Genomic DNA, 24,813 nt, shown 5'->3' on the forward strand with positions numbered 1-24,813 from the left:
GAGTAAAAAGCTTGAGTTGATACTTATACTTGTGCAGTGAATGTGAACACTTTTGTACGTTTGACACCTAAGCATATGTTACAGCAAGTGGTACAACCAGCATTTCTCTGATGTTTCTCTGACACTACTTGAATGCAGCAGTGTATACAAATTAAAACATGGCACAAACCTGCAAGATGCCATACTGAACATTATAATTGAATGATTTATTTTTTCTTTCAGGCCATTTCATATTTGTGTTATAAGTGTTGTTCTAGCCTTCAGCCCTGGTGTTGGTGTTTAGTAAGTGAAGGGGGTGTATTTAGGGGTCTTATATGAAAGGGGCTTTGGCTCCTAATGTAGTTATCATTCCTGCCTCGTCAACTGGCTCAAGCCTCCGCTCCAAAACAACATTACAGAGGACTACTTGTGTTTGGAACATGTGACTGAGGGAGAGAGGGGGCAGTAAAGAAGCCAAGCAGCCGTGGCGAGCAGACTAGAGTCTTTGCATTGAAATGTGGTCCCTTTTGCTCAAACACACACACACACACACATAGACTCACACTCACAGACACACACAGATACACACACACAGACAGACACACGCATACGCGCGCTCGCGCACACTCTCTCACAGACACACACACACACAGGGAGGACGATGCGGAGCAGGAGGGTCAGGCAGAGCAGCGCTGTCTCGGACTTTATGAGGGATTTTTGTACGCGTCGTCCGTCGGCGTTACGCACCGCGCAGCAGCACTGCGGTCCCTGTCGCGGCTCTAAGCGCGGCGCTCCCCTTCGCTCGCGCTGAAAGGATACGCTTCAGCTCGGTTCGGGACCGCGGGGTCGTTTCAGGCGCGTGCGGGAGCTACTGACCAAACAACCGGACAACCGGACAGTCCGACAGCCTTCGCTAACGCTGCTGCACAATGGGAGCAGTGTGTTACCCAAGTTCATCAGTGGACTAGGGCACAGGCACGGGTGCTGGCACGGGTACTGGTCTAGGCTACTTCTGGTGATCTCGCTCGTGCTTTGATTGATTTCTGCCCTGTTTCTCCTCGCCTCGTTCTAATCTCGCTCCTCGCTCTGGCTCGCGCTAAAGCCCAGCGCGCGAGGAAGTAGTTGTCGGGGTTCGGGAGAAGAAAAGAAGCTGCACGCGGAGGATGGGACGCGCCCGGGTGAAGTTTGCGCACTGCACGCTGTTGGGGTGAGTTGAGTTACCGCATGTTTGTGCGCATTTTTTTGTTTGTTTGTTTCAAAAACGCACTCAAACCCGCGCGCCCCCTGCCCCGGTCCAGCCCCGGCCGTGGCGCGCGCTGCTGGACGGAGCAGGACGGAGTTAATGCTGCAGAACCCTGCTGCTGCTGCTGCTGCTGTCTTTAGTCTGTCTTTACACTGGTTCACGGCCACGGATCCACACGAGGGATGGGCAGCAGCGCACACAGCAGAGCAATAAACCCATTACACGCAGAACCTGAACCGCCCAGCTCCAACTCTCTAATCCCCTGCCTACATCAACCACATCCCGCTATTTATGAAGCCATGTGATGCTATTTGATGGGTCATATGTATTACCCATCTCTCTCAATTACTCCCTCTCTCTCTCTCTCTCTCTCTCTCTCTCTCTCTCTCTCTCAGACACTCTTCATCCGTCTCCCTCTTTCTCCATCACTCACTCATTCCCCCCATTATTCTCCAGCCCCCACTCCCCCCCACCACGAGTGTCCCTCCTTCTCTATCACTCATAATTCTCTTTTTATCTCCTCCTTTTAAATCTCATTTACTCAGTCACTCACTCTCTCATTCTCACTCCTCAGTCGCCCCCTTTTTTCCTTTTTCACCTTCCCAATCTCTCACTTTTTCATTCACTCATTCACTCTCCACTCGCTTATGATCTCTCTCTCTCTCTCAATCTCTCTTTCTCTGCATGAGTCTTATTCATTCTCTATATTCATAATTTTTATTTTATCTTCTCATTTTATTTCTCATTTACTCACTCACTCTCATTCTCACTCTTCAGTCACCCCTTTTTTCTTTCTCACTCCCTCTTTCTCCTTCCCAATCTCCCTCTTTCTCCATCACTCACTCATTCCCCCCATTATTCTCCAGCCCCCACTCCCCCCCCCCCACGAGTGTCCCTCCTTCTCTATCACTCATAATTCTCTTTTTATCTCCTCCTTTTAAATCTCATTTACTCAGTCACTCACTCTCTCATTCTCACTCCTCAGTCGCCCCCTTTTTTCCTTTTTCACCTTCCCAATCTCTCACTTTTTCATTCACTCATTCACTCTCCACTCACTTATGATCTCTCTCTCTCTCTTTCTCTCTCTCTCTCTCTGTCTGTCTATCTCTCTCTTTGCATGAGTCTCTTATCTTCTCTGTCACTCATAATTCTCATTTTATCTTCTCAGTTTATGTCACTCATTCACTCTAATTCTAATTGTCCCTTTCACTAATTAATTCACTTTAATCTCGATTTACGAATGCTCTGTCTCTTCCTGGTTCTCTTTCTCTCTATTTCATCTTCCCAGTCTCTCACTTTTACTTTCACTCATTCACTCTCCACTTACTTATGCTCTCTCTCTTTCAGTCTCTCTTTACATGAGTCTCTGTCCTTCGCTACTTATAATTCTCATTTTATCTTCTGCTTTTATATCTCACTCACTCACTCACTCACTCACTCATACACTCACTCTCTCTCTCATTCTCACACCTCATTTTCTTTATCTCCCTCTCTCTTTCACTTTACAAATCGCTAACTTTCATTCACTCTTCACTCGCTTATGATCTCTCTCTCTCTCTCTCTCTCTCTCTCAACATGAGTCTTTGTTTCACTTATTCATTCACTTTAATCTCCATTCATTAATGCTGGGTCTTTCTCACTCTCTTTTTTACATTCCTATTTTCTCATTTGTACTTTCACTCATTCACTCTCCACTTTTCTTATGAGTCTCTGTCCTTCTATATCACTCATTATTCTTATTTTATCTTCACATATTATGTCACTCATTCACTCACCCCTCTCTCTCCCTCTCCTTTCCTATCTACCTCTTGGACTTATTTATTTACTTCAATCTCCATTCACTAATGTTCTATCTCTCCCTCTATTTCACCTTTCTAATCTCTCACTTTTACTTTCACTCATTTTTTCCCTGTCTTTTTATTCTCACTCATTTGCTTTCCTCACTCACTTTGTTTCTCTCATTTGATTCACTCACTCATTTATTTACTCACCTCTCACTTCCTTTTACTCTTGCATCCAATCTTTCATTCTCTGTTCAGCTCTACTCACTCACTCACTCACACTCTATTCACTGATGCTCTGTCTCTCTCTCCATTAATCGCCATCCTTCTCTATCAGCCATAAGTCTCTTTTTATCTCTCTGTTCACTCTCTTACTCATTCATTCATTTACTTATATCTTTCTCTCTTTTGATTCACTCACTCATTTGTTTATTCACCTCTCCCTTCCTTTCATTCTCACATTCACTCGTTCATTCATCCAGCTTCACGCACATCGTTTTTATTTTAGCTCTATTGACTCACTCACTCTTTTTTCATAAATTTCATTTTATTTGTTCATTGTCTTCACCTTTCTCTCTCTCTCTCTCTCTCTCTCTCTCTCTCTTTTTCTGTTTCTCTCTGTTTCACTCAATTATTCACTCTTCCCTCACTCATTCATTCCTTTCCTCCTCTCTTGCCCTCACTCTCTTTTGGTTTACACACTCATTTATTTACTCTCCCTTTAGCTCTTCTTTCTCTACTTACTCACTTATTTGTTTATGAATAACTCATTCTCTCACTCTTTCTTATATTCACCTTTTCACCCTCTACATATCTTCACTCACTTTATCTCTCACTTTCTGTGTCTGATTTCTCATTAGCTGTTTCTTCACTTACTCACTCACTCATTCTGCCTTTCTCTTTTCACTCTTTCATTCACTCACTCATTCTGCTGTTCTCTGTTCACTTATTCATTCATTCACTCACTCACTTATTATCTGTCTCTCTTTACTCACTCCCTCACTCACTTTCTCTCTCTCACTTACAGACAGATAATTAGTGAGTGAGTGAGTGAATGGACAGAAATACAAAATTACAGATTCTGAGAGTGAAAAAGAGACAGACTTTTTCTTTCTTTCACTCACTCACTCTTTTCTTTGTTTACCTTGATATTCATTCACCCTCTCTTCTGCCTCAAAAGTATTCCCTTCTTTTCTCAGTCTATCATTTTCTCTCACTCAGTCTCGCTTTTACTTGCTCACTCCTGCCCTTTTTCACTTTTACCCATTCTGTCTCTCTCTCTCTCTCTCTCTCTCTCTCTCTCTCTCTCTCTCACACACAGACACACACATACACACACACACACACTCACTGGGTTTGTTTATATTTCTCTAGGGGCTGAAGAAGAGCCCCAGCAATGATGAGCTCTGAGCTGACTTGTGTCAAATGTTAGTGATGCATGGAGGACCAGCTTCAAGCAATTCGCAAACCATTTGTCCAGTGATTGACTAATTTAAATCTCTGCCTTTAAGCCTTGGTGAAAGGCGTCACAGATCAGGTCATTTTGATAGCTTAGAGGAGCCCAAATATACTTGCATAACAATGGAAATCTGCTTCATGAGCCACGGCACTGAGGAAACAACTGAAGAGAGATTAGCATTAGAATCAGAGTCAGAGGAAATTATATTTTACAGTAGATTCATTATAATGAGGATGATGATGAGAAAGTTCAGAGCTTTACATGCAGACAGTTGGACTGCCCTTGCTGGACTTTTTATATACAGTTATACAGTGTATATGTTTTCCATGAGGAATGATTGGAAGGGTGTAATCACTGTTTCTGCATGCTGTGTTTATTGGCAGAGGCATGTGTGACACGCACAGATCTAGTCAAACACTGTGCAGTATATCGGCTCGGTTTGTCACAGATGGAGCGACTGTGCTGCGGCGCTCTGCTCGCGAGGCTCTGGCCAATGGAAAGATCATGGCAGCCAATGCCCTGTGAGGATTTTAGCAGAGCACAGTTATGGGCCTGTTTATTACACACAGCGGGCTCGCTGCTCAGCATCCTCCTGATTCAGCCTCAGAGCCTGCACAATACAGGGCTTACTTACTGCATGATGTGAATTTTCTGCTCTTTTAAAGATGGGAGTGTGTGTGTGTGTGTTGCAGTGAGATTAATATGGCTAAAAGACAGCTTTTAGCCAATGTATTTAGACCTATGGTTCCCAGTAACTGTGGTGCATGTGCTACTGGTGTTACAAAGCGAAGCATGCAAAGGTGGCATGTCAGATGACCTGAGAAAATTTGATTTGATTAAAATTGAAATCGTTAAAATTTTACCTTTAGCTTTTTTCTTGTTTTTTTTTTGTATTTATTGTCTAAAAGATGACACTAACCACAACAGAGCAATAAAACATTTGCGGGACTATTCCAGGATTTTGGTACATTTCCTGTCCCACCACTTAAATTTCAAATGTACATATCCAAAATATCTAAATGACTATTTTTTTTGAGAAAAACATACTTGTTATAAGACAAACGGTAAAATATGGTGGAAAAATAAGCTCCTTAGATATTATTCAAAACACCTTTGGACCACCTCAAAAAATGGCCGTTTTCTCTTGTCCCACACATTGAGTGACCAACTCCTTTGGCAAATTTAACAATTAAAATAAGCTCTAAATAAATTACTTCCTCTTGTATATTGTTGATATGCATCTCCTTTACTTATGAAAACAACTTCTTTGGTCTACATTGTTTTGCATGTTACAGTTTTTATGCTATTAAGTTGTGTCCCACAACATGCGCGCAACCCTGTTACCATAAGGAATTTTACCTGGCAGAGAAAGAGTTACAAATATTTGTCTACTGGCACAAAGGAAGTGACATCACAAGGACATTTTCTGCCCACATGGCAAGACTAAGTGCTCTAAAAATTTTCAAGTTTTTTTTCCAAATATGTTTGTCCAAGTTGTGTGTGTCACTCAGTGAACGCAACCCTGTTACTTATATTGTAAGACTAATAATGAGTAGAGTCAAAATTTACTTCATACACTTATATAACCATGTTTGTCCTTGATCTTGTATACATCTGGGGTAAACCAAAACTTAGCCTAGATGCAACCCTGTTACTTTCAACCCAGTTACTGTAAATAACCAAATATATTGCATAATCTAATTTAAAAAAACTGCTTTGATACCAGAGCTTGACGAATCAAACTTTTTGATAGTCTATTACCTGTATTTAATAAATATATGACTAAAAAGGATCAAATTGAAGATCAAATTTTCAGAAGTGACCACCCCTGAAATGTGCCAAAATCCTGGAATGTCCCTTGCAGCATTTTACTTAACTCTATTAACATCTGTAGAAGATCATAAATCAGACTTTTGTTTATCATTCTTTCACTCTGTGGTGTAGTTGTGGGTAGCAGAGTGAAGGTATCTGATGCTAACAGGCTCAATAAACTCATCAGGAATACAGCTTCTGTCTCAGGTGTGAAGCTGGACTCTTCAGAAGAGGTCACAGACAGGAGGATGCTGGGAAAATGACTCAGTATTATGGGCAATTCCTCTAACCCACTTCGTGCCACACCGCAATCATATCAAAGTACTTTCAGCCCTAGACTGAGACCTCCGAGAAGAGACTGTACAACAGAATAAAACAGACACAAGACACAATGCTGCATCTCAGTCATGTACTACACACTAATACTATAAGATATAAACTCTACACTAATCTTAATAGTCCTGGTTTGATAGATTAGCACACAAAATATTAAAATATTGCCATGCTAACCTGTTTTGTACTAACAATAAGTGATGAAGCATTGCTGTGCTATATGTTGGCTAACATACAGCACTGCTTAGGGCTCAAGCAGGTACTTCACTTATACTTATTTATGTATTAATTTTTTTCCATCTCATTATTTCCCTTATACAGCTCTGGAAGAAAGAAATAAGAAATAAAAGACCACTTCAAAAAAAATGAATTTCTTTGATTTGACCAAATTGAAAAACCTCTGCAATATAATCAAGAGGAAGATGGATGATATCCAAAAGCAGTATGTAAGACTGATAGGGGAGAACATGCCGAGATGCATCAAAACTGTTTTCATGTATCTTGGCATGTTCTCCTCCACCAGTCTTACACACTGCTTTTGGATAACATTATTATAAATTTTTAGCATAGTGTGTGAAAAACAAACCAAAAAAAAAAAAAAACAACTGTGTTTCACTTGCTATTCCCATCAAGAGCCAGGTGCACTCTGACTTTGGCACGTTGCTCATTTAGAGGTGCAGCTACCTAGACGTGTTGAATGCTCCACTGTGCCTAGGTATGAAAAAGCAGGGATGAACGTGCATTGGGGATGCACCTAAGTTGTCTAGGTTCTCTTCAGTCAGTTGGGCAACTGGGTTTTTTGTTGCCAAGATAGCAATACGCCAGAAATTTACCTGAACTCACCTAATCCAGAGAACACGACGACCATCGCCCTAGATATATTCAGAAGATCACAATTCAGAAGTATCGCAATGCACCTTGCTTGTGGTGTATGATATTATAGTCTGATTAGATGAGAGATACTTCAAGCATTTAGGATTCTGCAGGACTTTAGGACCTTCATCGTTCACAGGGCCCTATCTTTCACCCTGTGCAAGGGGCATAAAAATGCTCTTTGCTATCTTACACCCCGCAATTTTAACACCTTGCACCTGTGTCATTTACATAGCAAGGATACTTGTGAATATGTCTACGCCTATGGGTGTGGAGGTGTGTTTAGGTAAATTTCTGCCGTATCTTAGCGTTGGAAAACACAGGTGCGCCACTGACTGATTTAAACCTAGACAACCATCAACAGTCAGACATTAATTGCTTCGTCTCTTATCTATTGTTTGATGAAAGAGTTTGAAATTTGCTTTATTTGTAATGTTTGCAAGATATGTTTGTTATTGTTGTTCAGAGTTTTTTTTTAGGGGGTTTTAAAGAAATTAATTTCACTCTACTTCACTTCACAGTGAAGCTTAGTGAATAATTCACATTATTTATTGTAGCGCATGATCATTTCTTTATCTCTCTTTTTCTCTTCAGCTCTCTTTTTATCTCTCTATCTTCTCACTCTCTCGGCAATCGCTCTCATCTTTAGCACTGTTTTTTTTTAGCCATTTCCACACCACTAGCTTTAGAGGGTTACAAAAGACCCTTAGAGCAGCATACACAAACATCAGTATCTAATGCTGCCCACTTTTCCTCAATGGTTCTTTCAGCGCATCCAAAAGCTCGACGCAGCCAGAGAACAAAAGCCACGAGAGCCAGACAAATACCCCCCTCTTAGTGAAGTGAATGTGCCACACCGCACCTCTGTAGAGCCTTTTCCTTCAAATGGCCATCTACAGGTAAAGTGGCTCCCTAACAAGTCTTCAGATTAATGAATGACTCATGCATGAAGGCTCCACTGCAGCTATTGTAACACATCAGAAATCCCAGGGCGAGTGACTGATTGGTTGAGCATGCAGCAGGCAGACAGGCCCGAGCATGAGAAGGGCTTTGTGCTGAGCAGCCATAGCCCATTATTTTATGATAATGAGCAAAACTGGCAGATCACTGAATCCGTCCTAACTCTGGGCCTTATTCGAGACATGCGAGAGAAAAGAGGGGCTTAGGGAGATTGACTCACTGATTAGAGCTTTAAAACAGAGACCTCCAGGAACCCGGCATCATTAAAAAAAAAAAAAAAAATCTGACGCAAGGTAGATCCGAGCCGTCCTTTGACCGCGAACTTTGATGAGAGTGTAAACACACAACAAGAGCTGTGGGAACCCAAAGAAAGGTGAGGAGCTAATGTCACTGAACTGTTGAGCTGTCATTAGCATCACTGAATAATAATCAGGCTTCTTAGCTGTTAAGACGTGCTAAGAGAGCATTGTTTTACTCGCTAAGAACCTTTTCATTTATGGTTCTTTAAAGAACCACAACTACTTCATGTGTAAAAATGTCCTAGTAACTTTAACTTGTGTTTAAAGCATATGTGGATTTTTTTGTTTCCTTTCATATATGCATTATTTGCATGGCTACTTTTTCATTTATTGTGCACTAATTTTTTTGCATATATCTGCGTACTTGCAATATATATATATATATATATATATATATATATATGTATATATTTTTTATGGCAGATGTCAGTCATCTTTCCCTGTTTGCACTGCAAGCACGCTTACATTGCTTAACTGCACTAGCTCCATTACAGAGAAACTAAAGTATTTTTTTTCTGCCCTCCCTTCTATTTTAACAAACATAGTCATTGATATTTCTTCTTTATTTGTATTATTTACTACATTGTGGATTAATATTAAAAACTAAAACTATGAAAGAAGGAACATGTATACAATTACGGAGTAGACAATCAGAAAAAACACCTGACATAAAAGAAACCAGAGTGAAGGAAAAGCAGTTAACAATTTTTTTTAGCACCTCTAGAACTCATTTAAGATAGATGGAGAACCCTTCCAGGTTCTACCTAGTGAAGCTTACTGAGAGAATGAACGTCAAGGGTGGGCAACGTTGGCATTAGAACAAAAGGTGTAACTTTGAAGAATCCAATGTATGAAACATCTATCTATCTGTCTGTCTGTCTGTCTGTCTATTTAATAGGAGTTCTAATTGAAGTGATAAACATAAATAATAAAGTCAACTGTATTTATTTCTTAATAGACGACTCTATGGATGTTGAGAATTGTCCATTTTGTAAGTTAATCATTCTAGTTTTGTTTGAAATGTATATTCAAGTGTGAAAAACACAATATTTAAAGGACCTCAAGGTAATATAAAGCAGGGCTGGTTCTGTGGATCTACAGCCCTGGAGACCTGAGACTAGAATGCTCACATCTCTTCAAGGTTTGCGAGGTAAACTCTGTAGAGTGGTGAATCTCCAGTACCAGAAATGAGCACCACCGACAATAACGGATCCTAATTTAGATAGAATGAATGATTCTTATTATTTTTTTTTAGAACTGTACATCCAAGCTAAAAAAACATTTGCAACCTTTGTTACAGTACAAACCATAATTTTAGGAGTGTCTCCCTAAGAGTCCTAATGTGTCTAAAAGGGTTTGTTTGGAGGAGTGCCATAGAATAATCACTTTTCTGCAAAAAAAATTATATAAATAAACTATACTGCTGGTTTTAAATGAGGCATGTGAAAATGCTTTAATAAAATGCTACAATGTTATTTTCTTTCCCCCAGATCATTAAAGGTTTAAAAAAAAAAGGTTTTATTTTGAGTAAAAGGAATGAATTAAACCCCTTTTTTTATAGATGCCTCTTTAGAAAACCATTTTTGTGAACTAGATTTATTTGATTGATTGTCTGTAAGGTTGGGAGGAACCACAAAAGGAATTAATCTTAATTTTTTTTTTTTTTTTTTTTTGTATTTCCCTCCTCTTGGTCAAAGGCACTTATAAAATCTTGATATGGAATTATTGATAAATGTCATGCGGGAGTGTGAAAGACCTTTTTAAAATATTAAAGATCCATCAGATATGTTAATGGTTTGTGAAAGAACTGCCCGTATTCATTTCGAAGACCAAATTCTGTAGGTGTTGACCGAAACAATACTGGCAAACTGCCAGCCGTTACTTACATTCCATTAATACTGGTCATTATTTACACATACGACATGCAGCAGTACTTTAGCCGGGTTTGTTTCAGATTTATTTCCAGTGTGTCACAAAATAACCATAAGAGTCTTTGTTTTAAGAGGCTGCTCGAGGCCTCTTGCTCTTGGTCTTGTTGCTCCCATTTGAGAGGGGACCCGTGTGTGCTTTGTGAGATTTATAGACGCTTTTCCTCCTGCACTTCTCTAAGCCACACAGTGAAATGTGGCCAAAATAAAACTGTAAAAGTGAGAATTTTACGAGCAAGAGAGAAATAATTAAAACAGTTCCTTTTTTCATTTACCCCCCCCCCCCCACTGCTTTACAAGAAAACTTTTTTTTATAAGAAGTAGTAATCAATTCTTTGTTGTGTTTTATTCGGCTTACACATTTTAATTAAATAACCCCTTCCGTTTTAATGGTCATGGTTAATTGATGAAATCCTCTCTAAACCTTAAGCCCTACAAGCAGATACACTGTCTTTATACCAGCAGCTATGAAGATAAATTTACTGACACCTTAAAATGATGCAGTCCGGATTATCCACACAAAGAGCCGCTCAGGTAATCCTTTTAATGACCACATTACTAATCCTGCAAAAGATCAAAAACACACGGCAATTCATTACACATTATAAATGATTGCCTGTTTGCGAATGAAGAAGACAAATCTGAAGAAAGAAACGACACTGTATTCAGTATTAAACAAACAATCAGTAATAAATCTGAGTGAGTGTGTGAAATGGCTATAGGACTCCAATTTCCAAGCACTGGATATAGTTTGCCCCACTCATATACTATTGCATCTCATTAAAAAGTTACTTTCATTTTATTAATTCAGTTCAAAATGTGCAACTCATATACAGTATTATACAGAAGTATTACACACAGATTGATCTATTCTAAGCGTTTATTATTTTTTTTATTGTTGATGATTATGGCTTACAGCCAATGAAATCACAAAAGTCAGAATCTCAGAAAATTACAATATTATATAAGACCAGTTGGTACTTTTGGCAGTGTGAGCAGTGTGTCAAGTCCTGCTGGAAAATGAAATCTGCAGCTCCATAAAAGTTGTCAGCAGAGGGAAGCATGAAGTGCAGTAAGACTTGATATAACACAGTGGACCAACACCAGCAGATGACATTGATTGTGGAAACTTCACACTAGACCTCAAGCAGCTTAAACTGTGTGTCTCTCCACTCTTCCTCCAGACTCTGATCCCTTGATTTACAAATAAAATGCTAAATTTACTGATGATCAGAGATGGTTTAGAGAGCCATGTCTTCCTCTAGTGATCCAAATTGCTTGGTGATTGAAGGGGGTATTTATACTGGATGAGTTTTCTCTTTAAACATAGTTTGTGGATGGTTCTTTTTTTGGGTACTTACTTATTTTGACTTGTCATACAATCATTTATTTATTTTTAAATATTAAAACATCCACTAAAAAAAAGCAGGTCAGTTTCCTTTGCTGAGGCATGCAGAAGCCTTGCACCGTTAAAATACCAATACGCCTAAATTACAGTGCACTTGGCCCTTAAAGGGAATGGGAAGTGACATGGTATTTTTCTTCTTTTGTCAAGCCAAAAAAAACACACCCACGATTAATTAAGATAATTAGTAGATACCTTTTGCAAGGTTTGAGTGTCTTAACGATACCAAACTTCGCCATGTGTGGATGACAGCTCCCGTAATGATTGATAAAATAGGTCAAAACAAGTAACTATTATTTTACCTCTTCACTCCAAAAAAGAACCCCTTCAGCATCTTTATTGGTTGAATCAGATGTTTTGATAATGCTAGAGATAAGGTTAAATTTTGAACATAATTGTACTGAGAAGCACTGTTTTTTCGTTTTGTTTTTTTGTTTTGACACAGCCCTGAAGAACCCTTATGGCACTTTTATTTACAAGATCATTTTTAACTAGTGTATAGTGTTAAGTGCATTATATTGTATACTAGCAAATTGCAAGTAATCATTGCTATTTATTAATTTCTCTTTTATTTTAATGCTTTTCTAAGCACAGAAAGATTTCTCTGATCTTTGCACCAAGTGTCACCTGTTCTCAGAGTGACGGCAAGATTAGACAGGTGATCCCCTTCAGTATCCATCGCCTCAAACTGTGCCTCCTGATTCTCATGTTCCGTTCATTAACACAGCTTCATATTTGTTTTATTGCCTTTCTGCTGGAATATTCTCTTTGATACATTACAAACATTACCACCGTGTGTCTCTCTCTTTGTACGTATCTTTCTCTTTTCTGCGCTCATCTGTAATATATAAATAATTATGACTCGCAGTCATATAATTTTACAAAGGAGCGCATTGCCCTGGCGCCCAATGAAAGGTATTGTTTACTGTCGTGGGCTAGATGATAAGAGAGCTAATTAGGAGCTAAAACCCATTACTCAGCAGAGGAGGCAGGATGTAAAGTTTAGCGCTTCCTGAAGCCGTCTTTGAAGATGGTTTTGGGGATGGCTTGGAGACAAGCCTTAGAATGGCAGAATTACAAATTGGATCCTGTTGAAGAAGTTCCAGTGAAACCTTTAATCAGCCCCCCAGCCCACACACCATCCCCCACACCACACACACACACACACATTCACAAAGCCCTCCGCCCACGCTCCTCAGACGTACTTGAGGAGGGGAGTATCACAAAAAAAAAAGGTACTGTCATTTGCATACATCCAGCAGAGTCAGTGGAGGCTCTGAGCTGTGGCAGGGCTTTCATATGAGAGCCTTGAACAGATGCTTAGAGTCCAACTTGCCCCCACACACTTCAGCCTGTTCTCTAATTATGATTCGAGGGAAGGCCTTAGAGAACTCAGGTTTCAGTTCCCACATCTCATCATCAGAACTTTCTTAAGGCCGTTTGGAGAAGTAATATGTTTCCATGCACCGATACTAGAACCAACACTTATGTCTCATCCAAGGTTGAGGAAAAAAAAAGTCCCACATTAATAAAGGAAGGCTGAGAGTGGCCTGAGATATTGATGGGCAACTTGCTCTTATTACCTACAACACTGAGGTCAGGCAGGCAAACATAATATAAAACGTACCTGCATATTTAAGGAAAAGTACTGGAGCCCTGGTCAGCAAAACTACACAATGATGTGATGGTGAGTAATGGATGGGAGTATGCCCATTATGCAAATAAATGATGTTAGGAGACAATAAGAATAATGTATATTTTGTGCAACGGCCTAAGAAATGTTAGGTAGACATTACCATATTTTTAAATGTGTCTCATCAATTTTGCCAATAAAAAAAAAACAAACAAAAAAAAAAAACATTTGGAATAAACTTCATTGAGATTAACTGATTAACTGAGTGTAAATGTTGTGTTACCATTGCATAGACTGTAGAGAAGAGATGAAGAATTGATATATTAAATATAATATATAGGAATTAAATATAACATTTCTTCTTACATTCCGTAAGAAATATTTATAATTTTTTGTTTTGCTATTGGCTCCAAGTATTATTTATTTGCATAAAAAAGGGCTGTGTCTCCTCAACCCGAACTCACCATCAGTGTGTAGTCTTACCAACCAGGTAAGACGTCCTTCTCTTGGGTATTCAGTTAAATCCTGAGTAAAATAATTACTAGGAGGCATTTATTTATATTTATATTGTATTTTAACTACTACTTCATCCAGGAAAGTTTGCTAGATTGTGTTTTTGTTTCATTAACACAGAATAAAATGCCTATATTATCATTAGTTATCATTTAGTTACACTTTGCAGTATAAACATGGCAACTTGCTCTTATGACCCACAATAGTGTGCTGAATCAGACAATTACTATATACAGTAAAATATGACTTCATACCCAAGTGAAGGGGTAGCCATGGTGGGCAAGACTACACACTGATGGTGAATGTGGGCTGGGAAGCGTGTCCACTATGCTATTGGCTGCAAGTATCATTGATTTGCATAAAAGGGGGCTTGTCTCCTCAACCCCTATTTACCATCAGTGTGTAGTCTTACTGATCAGATAAGGCTTCCTTCTCTTTGATATTCAGTTAATCCATAAATAATGCGTTTGCCACTAGACATTTATTTATCTTCTTTATTTATCTTGTTGTTTGTTAGTTACTTAGTGTAATTAACCATTATTTAACATCATACAGAAAAATAGTGTAGTGTAGAGGTACTTGTTTGCAGTTTTTAATCAGCATTTAGTCATACTTTGTAGTATTAACATGGCAACTTGCTCTTATAATCTACAACAGTGTGGTAATTCAGTCAACTGTAATATAGAATATGACTTTGAACCAAAGTGAAGGGGTAGCCATGATGGGCAAAACTACACACTGATGGTGAGTAAGGGCTTGGAAGCATGTCTATTGTGCACTAAATGATGATTGCCCTAAGAAATGTTAGGTAGACATTGCCATATTTTAAGTGTGTCTCATCATGTTTTGAATCTCTTTAGCAAATTCTAAAAACTTTTGGAATAAACCTCTTTAAGAATAACTTTTTAGCTCATTTTGAGTGTATATGTTGTGTGACCTTCAAATAGACTCTAGGGCAGAGATGAAGAAAGTTAATCTTTTAACACTTTTTTTTAGGAGTAAATGTCAAATTTATGTAACATTTTTTTTTTTACATTCCACAAGACATATTTGTATTTTTTGCTATTGCATCCAAGTATCATTGATTTGCATAAAAAAGGGGTGTGTCTCCTCAATCCTTACTTGCCATCAGTGTGTAGTCTTACCCACCAGGTAAGACTTCCTTCTTTTGGGTATTCAGTTAATATGTAAGGAGTTAATAAGTGTTTTGCATTAATTTAAGTGGTGTTTCTTCACAGTATAGGGGAAGCTTTGCCCAAATATACCCAATGTTCCCTTATATTGTAATAAAACAGTTACAATTGCAAAGTTGAGTCCTTAATGCTCTTCAACAACTTGCAAACAAGCTCTGAAATTCTACACTATAAAATATAAGATATTACCCCTGAACCTAACTTTCACACATTTATTTCACACCCAGATTATCCAACTTCAGAAATATACAGTGTAGGATCAAAACTCATGTCTTATGCAGAGTGATAAGGTAAATTCCCAGCTGATTCTGGAAGCCTGAGAGTGGCTGGAGCTGTCGATGAGCGCTGGGCAGCAGTGATTTTGCTGCAAAACAGAGAGACACACATTGCTTCTGTTGTTTATGGACTGTCTGACCAGTATTAAATTTCATTAAGGTCTGTCTGACTTCAACATCAATAATCCTCTCTGTCTCATATATCACAATGAGACTACAATGCTCATCATTTCCATTACGGAATACATTTACACGTTACTATAATGACCAAGAATACATTTCCGCACAGTAAACAATGCGAGGTTATGTTAGTGTAGTCAGAAAACAGACAGGCTTCCTCTCTGTGATTGAGTGAAGAGGACTAGGCACAGTCCCATAATGCTCTGACCCATTTAGATATACACAAAAGGGATTGACCTAAATCCATGTTAAATTATTGTATTGATTATTAATATGCACATGCTTTATGTAATGTTTGTACAATTTTAACGTGACATTTTCACGACAATGCAGTCAGAATCAGAATCATGTTTATTCATCATATACATTAGCATATATCAGGATGCCTCTTGATCATATGTGTCACACATGCCAGAACACTAACTACTTCTAACCCCATTTCCTTCTTCCCCTCCTTCACTCCTCTATCACTTTATTTCCCTTCGACCTCCTTTAAGCCCTATCTAAAAATGGGTTATCTAAATTCCTATTACTTTTGTACTTCATTATTGTAAGTCGCTTTGGACAAAAGACAAAAGCGTCTGCCAAATGAAATGTAATGTAATGTAATGTAATGTAACACACAGTGCATTATTTAACCTGATCTCATAGTAAAAATTCCACATTGGTCATTTGTTAACCTCGTTTCCTAACCTAACTTTAACCCACAGCCTAATCTACACCCAAACCTAGTCTAAACCTAACCATATCCATAACCTTAATCTGTACCTAAACACAATCTTAAACTAAGCATACGCTACATCTGTTTTAGTCAGTAGAACTAATGATTTTAAGTTGAGTGAACTTACCGGCCAGTACAACTCAATAAAATGAGTTTAGAGAACTTTAACCTGAAAACGTAAAAATGTTTGTTAAGCAAATGAAAAAATGTGATTTCAACCAACTTTTAGTCACTACACGTACACTGTAAAATCCGATAAGTTGACTAAACTCAAAACTTTTTTTGTAACCAATTACCTAATAAATTTGAAGTTCATGAAATATCATTTTTAAGTACAATGAACTTAACAAATACATATACATATATATTTAAAATTAATATTTTCCTGAACTTGTATTTAATCTTCTTTCTGGTTTCATTCAACTATTTTTTAAATACTCATAGAAAAGTAGATGAAAGAAAACAGTAAAAATTTAAAGTATTGAGAGCACAGTGAGAACACAGAGCTACTGCAGCTCAGTAAATGATGCTTGTTCTACAGCCAACAACACAGATACCAAGCATTTAATCATTATATGTGATCTACCAATTTACCTAAGGTAGCCCCGGGTGAAACACTACACACTGATGGTGAGTGTCAGAAACTGTTGGACACACCCAGTATGCAAATAGATTGTGACAGAAGCCAATGGAAAAGAAGCTGTTAATGGAAACAGACTAAACTCAGTTATTATAAGTTGATTCAACTTATAATCTGTTCTCTGTTTAAGTGTATATGTGCCCACGAATGTTCAACTAACTCAAAATAGTTGAGTATTGTTTAGAAATCTCCAATTTTATGTAAAACAGACTTCATTTATTTGAGTTCAAACTACTTCTGGGTTTACAGTGTATTAATGGTCTTTCAACAGTGTTGGTTCATACACCTTTCCCATAGGCTCCTGGCACCACATATTTGCATATTGGGTGTGGCCTCTCCCTTACTTACCATCTTTGTGTTGGCTGTTACCCAAAGCTACCTCATCCTACGCATACATTAGTGTAACATCGGTGTTGATGGCCAGTTGTAGGCTATAATAACAAACTACCTTTGTTTTGTGTTCTTAGTTGTCATAATATGTTGGCTTGGAGCAACAGTGTTCATTTTTGTGTTGCTGCAGTATTATGTTGTCAGTATTAGCAGTTCTTTAAAAACATATTGAGAATACAATTTGTGTGTGTATATATATATATATATTTTTTAATAAACTAAATTACTAAAATAAAAAAAAAAAAACACTTATGTTAATTAAACTATCATATTCATCATCTAGCTTTGACTCATTTAAGTATATATTTACAACTTAACTGAGTCAAAGCAAAACAATAACTTGACTGAATTAAGTTGAGCCAAAATATATTTTTTCAGTGCACACTTTAATCTACACCCTTTAACCTAACCTTAAACTTTACCTTTATCTACACCCAAAAAATAATCTTAAACTAAGCAACTCAATCTACTTTCAAATCTAATCTTAATTTAACCTTAATCTTCACATTAATCTACACCCAAATGTGGTCTTAAACTAACATTGACCTACATCTTAATCTACACTAAAACCTAATCTTAATTAAACCTACATTTTACTCTGCAGCCAAACATAATCTAAAACCAAAAATTAACCTGCATCTTAATAAACACCAAAACCTATCCTAACCTTAACCGTCACGTTAATCTACAGTGCCCTCCATAATTATTGGCACCCCTGGTTAAGATGTGTTCTTTAGCTTCTCATAAATTGAGTTTTGTTCAAAATAATATAGGACCACGATGGGAAAAAAAAGTAAAGTCCAACCTTTAACTCAAGTAAATTTTAAGGGGGAAATAAAATCCCTGACTAAGAAATAATTATTCTTCATAAAATCACCTGTTCCACAATTATTGGCACCCCTAACAATTCTTAGGAAATAAATTTTATAAGAGTATTTCTGTCACTTCTACAGTAGTTTACGAAGTTGATCAGAGTATGTAGGAACATTTAATTAGTAATTCACAACTTCCTGTTTCCCTGGGGTATAAATATGACGTGACACAGAGGCCATTTATCTTCAACATGGGAAAGACAAAGGAACATACCATTCAAGTGAGGCAGATGTGTGTTGACCTTCACAAGTCAGGCAATGGCTACAAGAAAATCGCTACTCGCCTACACCTGTCCATATCTACTGTCAGAGGAATTATTAAGAAGTTTAAAACAACTGGAACAGTGGTAAACAAGCCTGGACGAGGACGCAAGTTTATTTTGCCACCACGCACAGTGAGGAGGATGATAAGAGAAATAAAAAGTTCTCCAAAGCTCACTGTTACAGAATTGCAACAAATGGTAGCTTCTTGGGGTCACAAAGTCTCCAAAACAACCATCAGGAGCTATCTACATGCCAACAAGCTGTTTGGGAGGCATGCACGGAAGAAACCATTTCTCACTCACAATCATAAACGCAAACGTTTGGAGTTTGCTAAGCGGTACTGGGACTTCAACTGGGACCGTGTGCTTTGGTCAGATGAAACAAAGATAGAGCTTTTTGGCAACAAATGCTCTAAGTGGGTCTGGCGTAACACAAGAGCTGAGTATGCAGAAAAGCAACTCATGCCCACTGTGAAATACGGCGGGGGATCAGTGATGCTGTGGGCCTGTTTCTCTTCTAAAGGCCCTGGGAACCTTGTTAGGGTGCATGGCATCATGAATGCTCAAAAATACCAGGACATTTTAAAACAAAATCTGGTGGCTTCTGCCCGAAAGCTGAAGATGGGTCGTCACTGGGTCTTTCAGCAAGATAATGACCCTAAACATGTGGCCAAATCTACACAGAAATGGTTCACCGCACACAGAATCAAGCTCCTCCCATGGCCATCTCAGTCCCCAGACCTCAACCCCATTGAAAACCTGTGGGGTGAGCTGAAGAGGAGAGTGCAGAGGAGAGGACCCAGGTCGTTGGATGATTTAGAGAGAATGTGCAAAGAGGAATGGTCAAAGATCCCTCTTTCTGTATTCTCCCATCTTGTGAAACATTACAGGAGAAGATTAGGTGCTGTTTTGTTGGCAAAAGGGGGTTGTACAAAGTATTAACATCAGGGGTGCTAATAATTGTGGCACACATGATTTGATGTTAAATAATTATTTCTTAATGTGGGATTTTTTTCCTACTGAATAAATTCACTTGAGTTAAAGGTTGTATTTTACTCTTTTTTTCCATCGTGGTCCTATATTATTTTGAACAAAACTCAATTTATGAGAAGCTAAAGAACACATCTTAACCAGGGGTCCCAATAATTATGGAGGGCACTGTACACCCAAACCTAATCTAAAATTAACCTTAACCTTCTCCTTAATCTACACCCAAACCTAATCTAAAATTAACCTTAACCTTCTCCTTAATCTACACCCAAACCTAATCTAAAATTAACCTTAACCTTCTCCTTAATCTACACCCAAATCTAATCCTAAACTACCTTTAACCTACATCTTAATAAACACCAAAACCTATCCTAACCTTAACTTTCACATTAATATACACCCTAACCTAATCTAAAATTAACCTTAACCTTCTCCTTAATCTACACCCTAACCTAATCTAAAATTAACCTTAACCTTCTCCTTAATCTACACTCAAACCTAATCTTAAACATAACATTCACCTTAATCTACACACAAATCTAATCTGAAACCTTCACTGTAATCTACACCCACATGTTATCTTAAACTAAACTTTAACCTACATCATAATCTACACCCAAACATAATCTCAACCTAACCTAGAGGAATCTTTCCTGTTTTGTCCCTTAATTTCTTTAGCTTGTTTTCTTCTTTTTTATGACCTCTAAACAACATAAACAGCAGGACGTTCTCTGACATTATGTCCCATCACTGATTTTTTTTTTTTTTTTCAATTCTTCTGCAACAAAAATGACCAAGTATTTGGACTGCAACAGACAACATATATGAATGTTTCTACGTGAGATCATGTTAGTGTTGTAATGAAGTACATTTATCTACACTAATGCTACTCAAATACCTTGTCTCCCAAACAGCAACTTTACAGGGGGAGAAAAAGCTTCTTGTTTTTTAATAGACATCAATTTTGAATGAATATATTCTAAATCTTGTTGGAACATTTATGTTAATTCATTCATTTTAAAAGTTCTGCCCAATAAAAAGAACACTTGCCAAATTCTAATTAGGTGTATGCCTTAAATGAGATGCAAGGTTTTTCCAGGACAATCACACTACGCTCCTATAGTTCTCTGCCTTGTTTTTTTTTTTACCTCTTAATAAGGTTCTTTACAATGTACTACACAGGGATATATTCTTTCACAAATGCTAAAAAACTCAGTAAAGCAGTCCTCTTCTTTTGTACTCAATTTTCTTCTTTCTTTTTTTTTGCCAGATGAATTCGGAACTTTCTGTGGCTGTCTTTAATCTAAAATGTGCGTCTCACAGTGTGACTTAATGAATGCAACTAGTCATTACGTTCCCAGAACAAAATGGTGCACTGCTTAAAAACAAATTGTCTTTTTGTCACTTTGACAGCCCTTTATATAAAATGCTTCCCTCTTATTACTAGGAATAGCGGTAGTCTCCAAATGATTCGTCCCTCCAGGAAAGTACACAGGACCTTGTCATAGTTACCATTTACATGACAAATTGCAACGCGTTTCTATAGCCAGTGGAAACCTTGCAGGTTTGGGGCGCAAATGCTCTGGAAACACAGAGTTAAAATGAAAAATTGTGTGTCATGAAGCAAGGCTAAGATGATCATACATTTCTGTCCTTTGAATTTGTACTTCATAAATTACCCTTGAGGATACCTTTAAAAACTTCTTGTTTCACCAAATTTGCTCCCGCGGTTTTGAGCGCTATCTGTTATGCGATAAGATAATTGTTGCATCATTAATTTCGCATGCACTGCATACATTTTCCCCTGTTTTAATCTCTTGTGGTAAAAATAGTCTCTGCTTCTTTTTTTTCTCTGTCTTGCTCATTCACATATATAAATATAAAAAAAAACTATATATTCAGTTTTAACTCATTCTCTTTTTTTTCTGGTGCTCATCTGCCCGCTTTTTATCTTTTGTTTTGTTCGAGTAGCTCACAGTTCATCCCACTCAGAGGCATATTTAACTGTTTTCTTGGTTGCTCAGAACATTGTACAAACAAAATTGCCCTTTTATTGCAGCACAACCCAGCCTGCGGGTATTTCTGGCTGCTGGTTTGCACAACGATCTGTATGTGGATCCACCAGGGCACTTCACGCTTCCACATACGACAACAAAACACATTTCTGTCCTTTCGCAGACGCTACATTTATCTTGTAAAATGATCCATCCATAATCCATGCCAATGAATTCAATTCAGGATGATGTGCACTGGTTATTAGAATATAGAATGCCAATACCTGTTTTGACTCGCGCTGGATATTAATTAACAGATACAAGAACCACAATCCTGTTCTCAGTCGTTTGTGCCTGGAATTCATCTGATTATATTGGATTTATAAGCACATTAGCTCCTAACAACCAGGGGCTATTGACAAATGATAAATAATCACACATTCAGTTTAACTGTGATTCAACAGTGAGTAAAAGTGTGAGGCTACGCTATGAGGAAGTTTTCTGCCGTGTACGCTACATCATGCAAATAGCCTTATTTGTCTGGTGTTATTCCACAAGAATTTAATGCCCTAAAAGAAATTGCTGAAACAGCACATTGTCCGCCTCAGGATTAGCTCTGAGTGTGCTAACAGAAAGCGTTGGAGACTTTAGGGCTTAGTTAGATTGTTACACAAAATGTATAGACTTTCATAATGCTTGTAGGAGTGCCTGATTGCTGTGTATGTGCTAAGAGCTAAAATGTCATGCAATATTTGCTTTTTTAATATTCATTTTTTTATATTAATTTTCGTGTGCAGCACTAATTTGTTTAATATGCAAAACAAATCAGTTAAAGTCAAAATCATGTTTTTAATGAGAATTCACATAAATATTTCTGGCTCAACAATAATAATAATTAGAACAATAATTCTAAATACAGTAACTACACAGTATAACGCTTTACAACAAGGTGAAATGATTTATCCAATATTTTAGCACACATCATGTATGGCATCTATCATTGACTGTCATCCTATTTTGGCCATACCGCCCAGCCTCAAATGATAGATGTACCTCAGAAGTGCTATTTTAATCATAAATGTAGCTCAGCAGTGTTGCTTTCCAAAGAGAAAGAGAAATGCTGCCAGCCTTTTGGTAAACTAACAAACTCTAGCTACGGCTAAGCAAGCAATGCTAACGTTACTTCCTTAGCCCTGTACTGAATGTATCTGTCAGCTGGTAAACAGTTTGACAGATTGTAAAGGATAGTAGACTTAAACTATGTGTGATACGTGATGACGAAATGAACTTAAACTTGCCGTTTGTCTGCTCTTCTCATTGGCTCTGTCCCTCACTTTCTGCTTTGTATTTTTGTAGCCAAAATGCTAGAGGAAAAGTAGGACTTTAAATAAACTAGTCATTGTTCAGTATCAATGATTTTGTCAATTATTTAGGGCTTTTTCTGCCATCCAGGGGCCACAATAGTAATATTCAAAGTATTTTTTTAAATTAAAAACTTTTTTTTTTAATATACTTGGATACTTTATTATTCTTTGCAGTTGTTAAAAAATTGATTTTTCTGGATTTTCCTGCTAAAGGTCTTTAGTTTCTGGAAATTCCATTGTTTGCTTCTGCCTTATTGCTTGCATATTTGCATTACATTACATTACATTACATTACATTTGGCAGATGCTTTTGTCCAAAGCGACTTACAATAATGACGTACAAAAATAATAGAATTTAAAGGTAAAAACATCTTTAGATAGGGCCTAAAGGAGGTCAAAATGTAATAATGGGATAGAGGAGTAGAGGAGGGGAGGAAGGAAATGAGGTTAGAAGTATGTAAATTTTTTACTGTACATGCACAAAACACACAGAGCATGTGTGAAAATCCAGAATTTTATTTTACCTTTTTACTTTTTCACAAATACTGTCACGTTAAAACATCACTACTTACTACATAAGCTTTAATCATGCTGGACATTTCTATTTGGCTCACATATAATCTGATCATTGCTCTCAGCCACAGGACAGATGAACAGGACAGGGCAATCAAATTTCAACTGGGGTCAATGCCCCTGTAGCCCCACCCCTAGAACCACCAGCGATCTCAAGTAATCAGATAACTTTTCTATTTTTTAATAGTAATATTTTTGATTAGTTTTCAGCAGTCTCTTTCAACCCTTCTCCTGGAGAACTAGATTTCTGCAAAGGCTGGACTCAACCCTAATCACCCCCACCAGATCCAACTAATTACTGCCTTCAGAATTGCTTAATGGGCTGCCTGTGTTGTGAACGCAGTTTTGCTGGAAGAAAGTAGCTTCTCCTGTAATAGGAGGAGGACAGAGGAACACTGGTTTACAGACTACATTTTTAATGGGATATTAACCCCCCTGATTTTAGCTGACTCCACCCTGAGCTCAAATTTGAATAATGTAAAAAAATGGGAGAGTAGTTTGGGAGAGGCCCTGCAGTGATGTATGGGTTTAGGGGCAGGGCAGGGGGGAGCTGATTGGGCTGAGCTGCAGCAGCAGCAGTGCACCTCTGATAGCAGGGGCAGTATTACTGATTGATTGATTGATTGATTGATTTTCATATCGTGATGTGTCTGTACCAAAGTACACAGAAACATTATCCTTGCCTATAGCTTAGTTGAGCCTGTGAAGGTGCTGCAGAGATGGAAATGACTGCAATAAAAAGGTTTTTAGCGTTTATTTTTAAGAGGAACTGGTATGTTTCATTACTTCAGAGGAACACATTTCAGATATTAATTGTAAAAATAGAGATTAGGGTTCAGTGCCACTTTAAAAGGAAGCCAGTAGTGGGAAAATGGGGAAAAAATTAAACAAATAAAAAAAAGGATTTCAGTATCGTATTTTTCAGACTATAAGGCGCACCAGATTATAAGGTGCACTATCAATAAACAATGGGTAAACTATTGTGTCGCAATGTTTCCCTTCTAATGGGGAAGCTGGGGGAGACCCCTAAGTAAACAAAACTGTAATTCTTAAACAAAACACATTCTTTCAAAGTCAAACGAGCACTGCATGTTAATCTACACAAATTTCTCTCAAAAGCCATTTATTTTGGGAAGTAAA

At 37.9% G+C, this 24,813-nt stretch overlaps 1 protein-coding gene across 1 annotated transcript in view; it reads left to right on the forward strand.

Moving 5' to 3' along the window:
• The first annotated feature begins 503 nt into the window (after positions 1-503).
• The window catches only part of brinp3a.2 (bone morphogenetic protein/retinoic acid inducible neural-specific 3a, tandem duplicate 2), a 75,483-nt gene continuing 51,173 nt past the window's right edge, over positions 504-24,813 (forward strand). Inside the window, exon 1 of the mRNA XM_022675824.2 lies at positions 504-1,186. The gene's annotated coding sequence lies outside the window, so the exon portion shown is untranslated. The remainder of the gene's footprint in view (positions 1,187-24,813) is intronic.

This window comes from Astyanax mexicanus, chromosome 5 (assembly GCF_023375975.1).
Source record: "Astyanax mexicanus isolate ESR-SI-001 chromosome 5, AstMex3_surface, whole genome shotgun sequence".
Lineage (NCBI taxonomy): Eukaryota > Metazoa > Chordata > Actinopteri > Characiformes > Acestrorhamphidae > Astyanax > Astyanax mexicanus.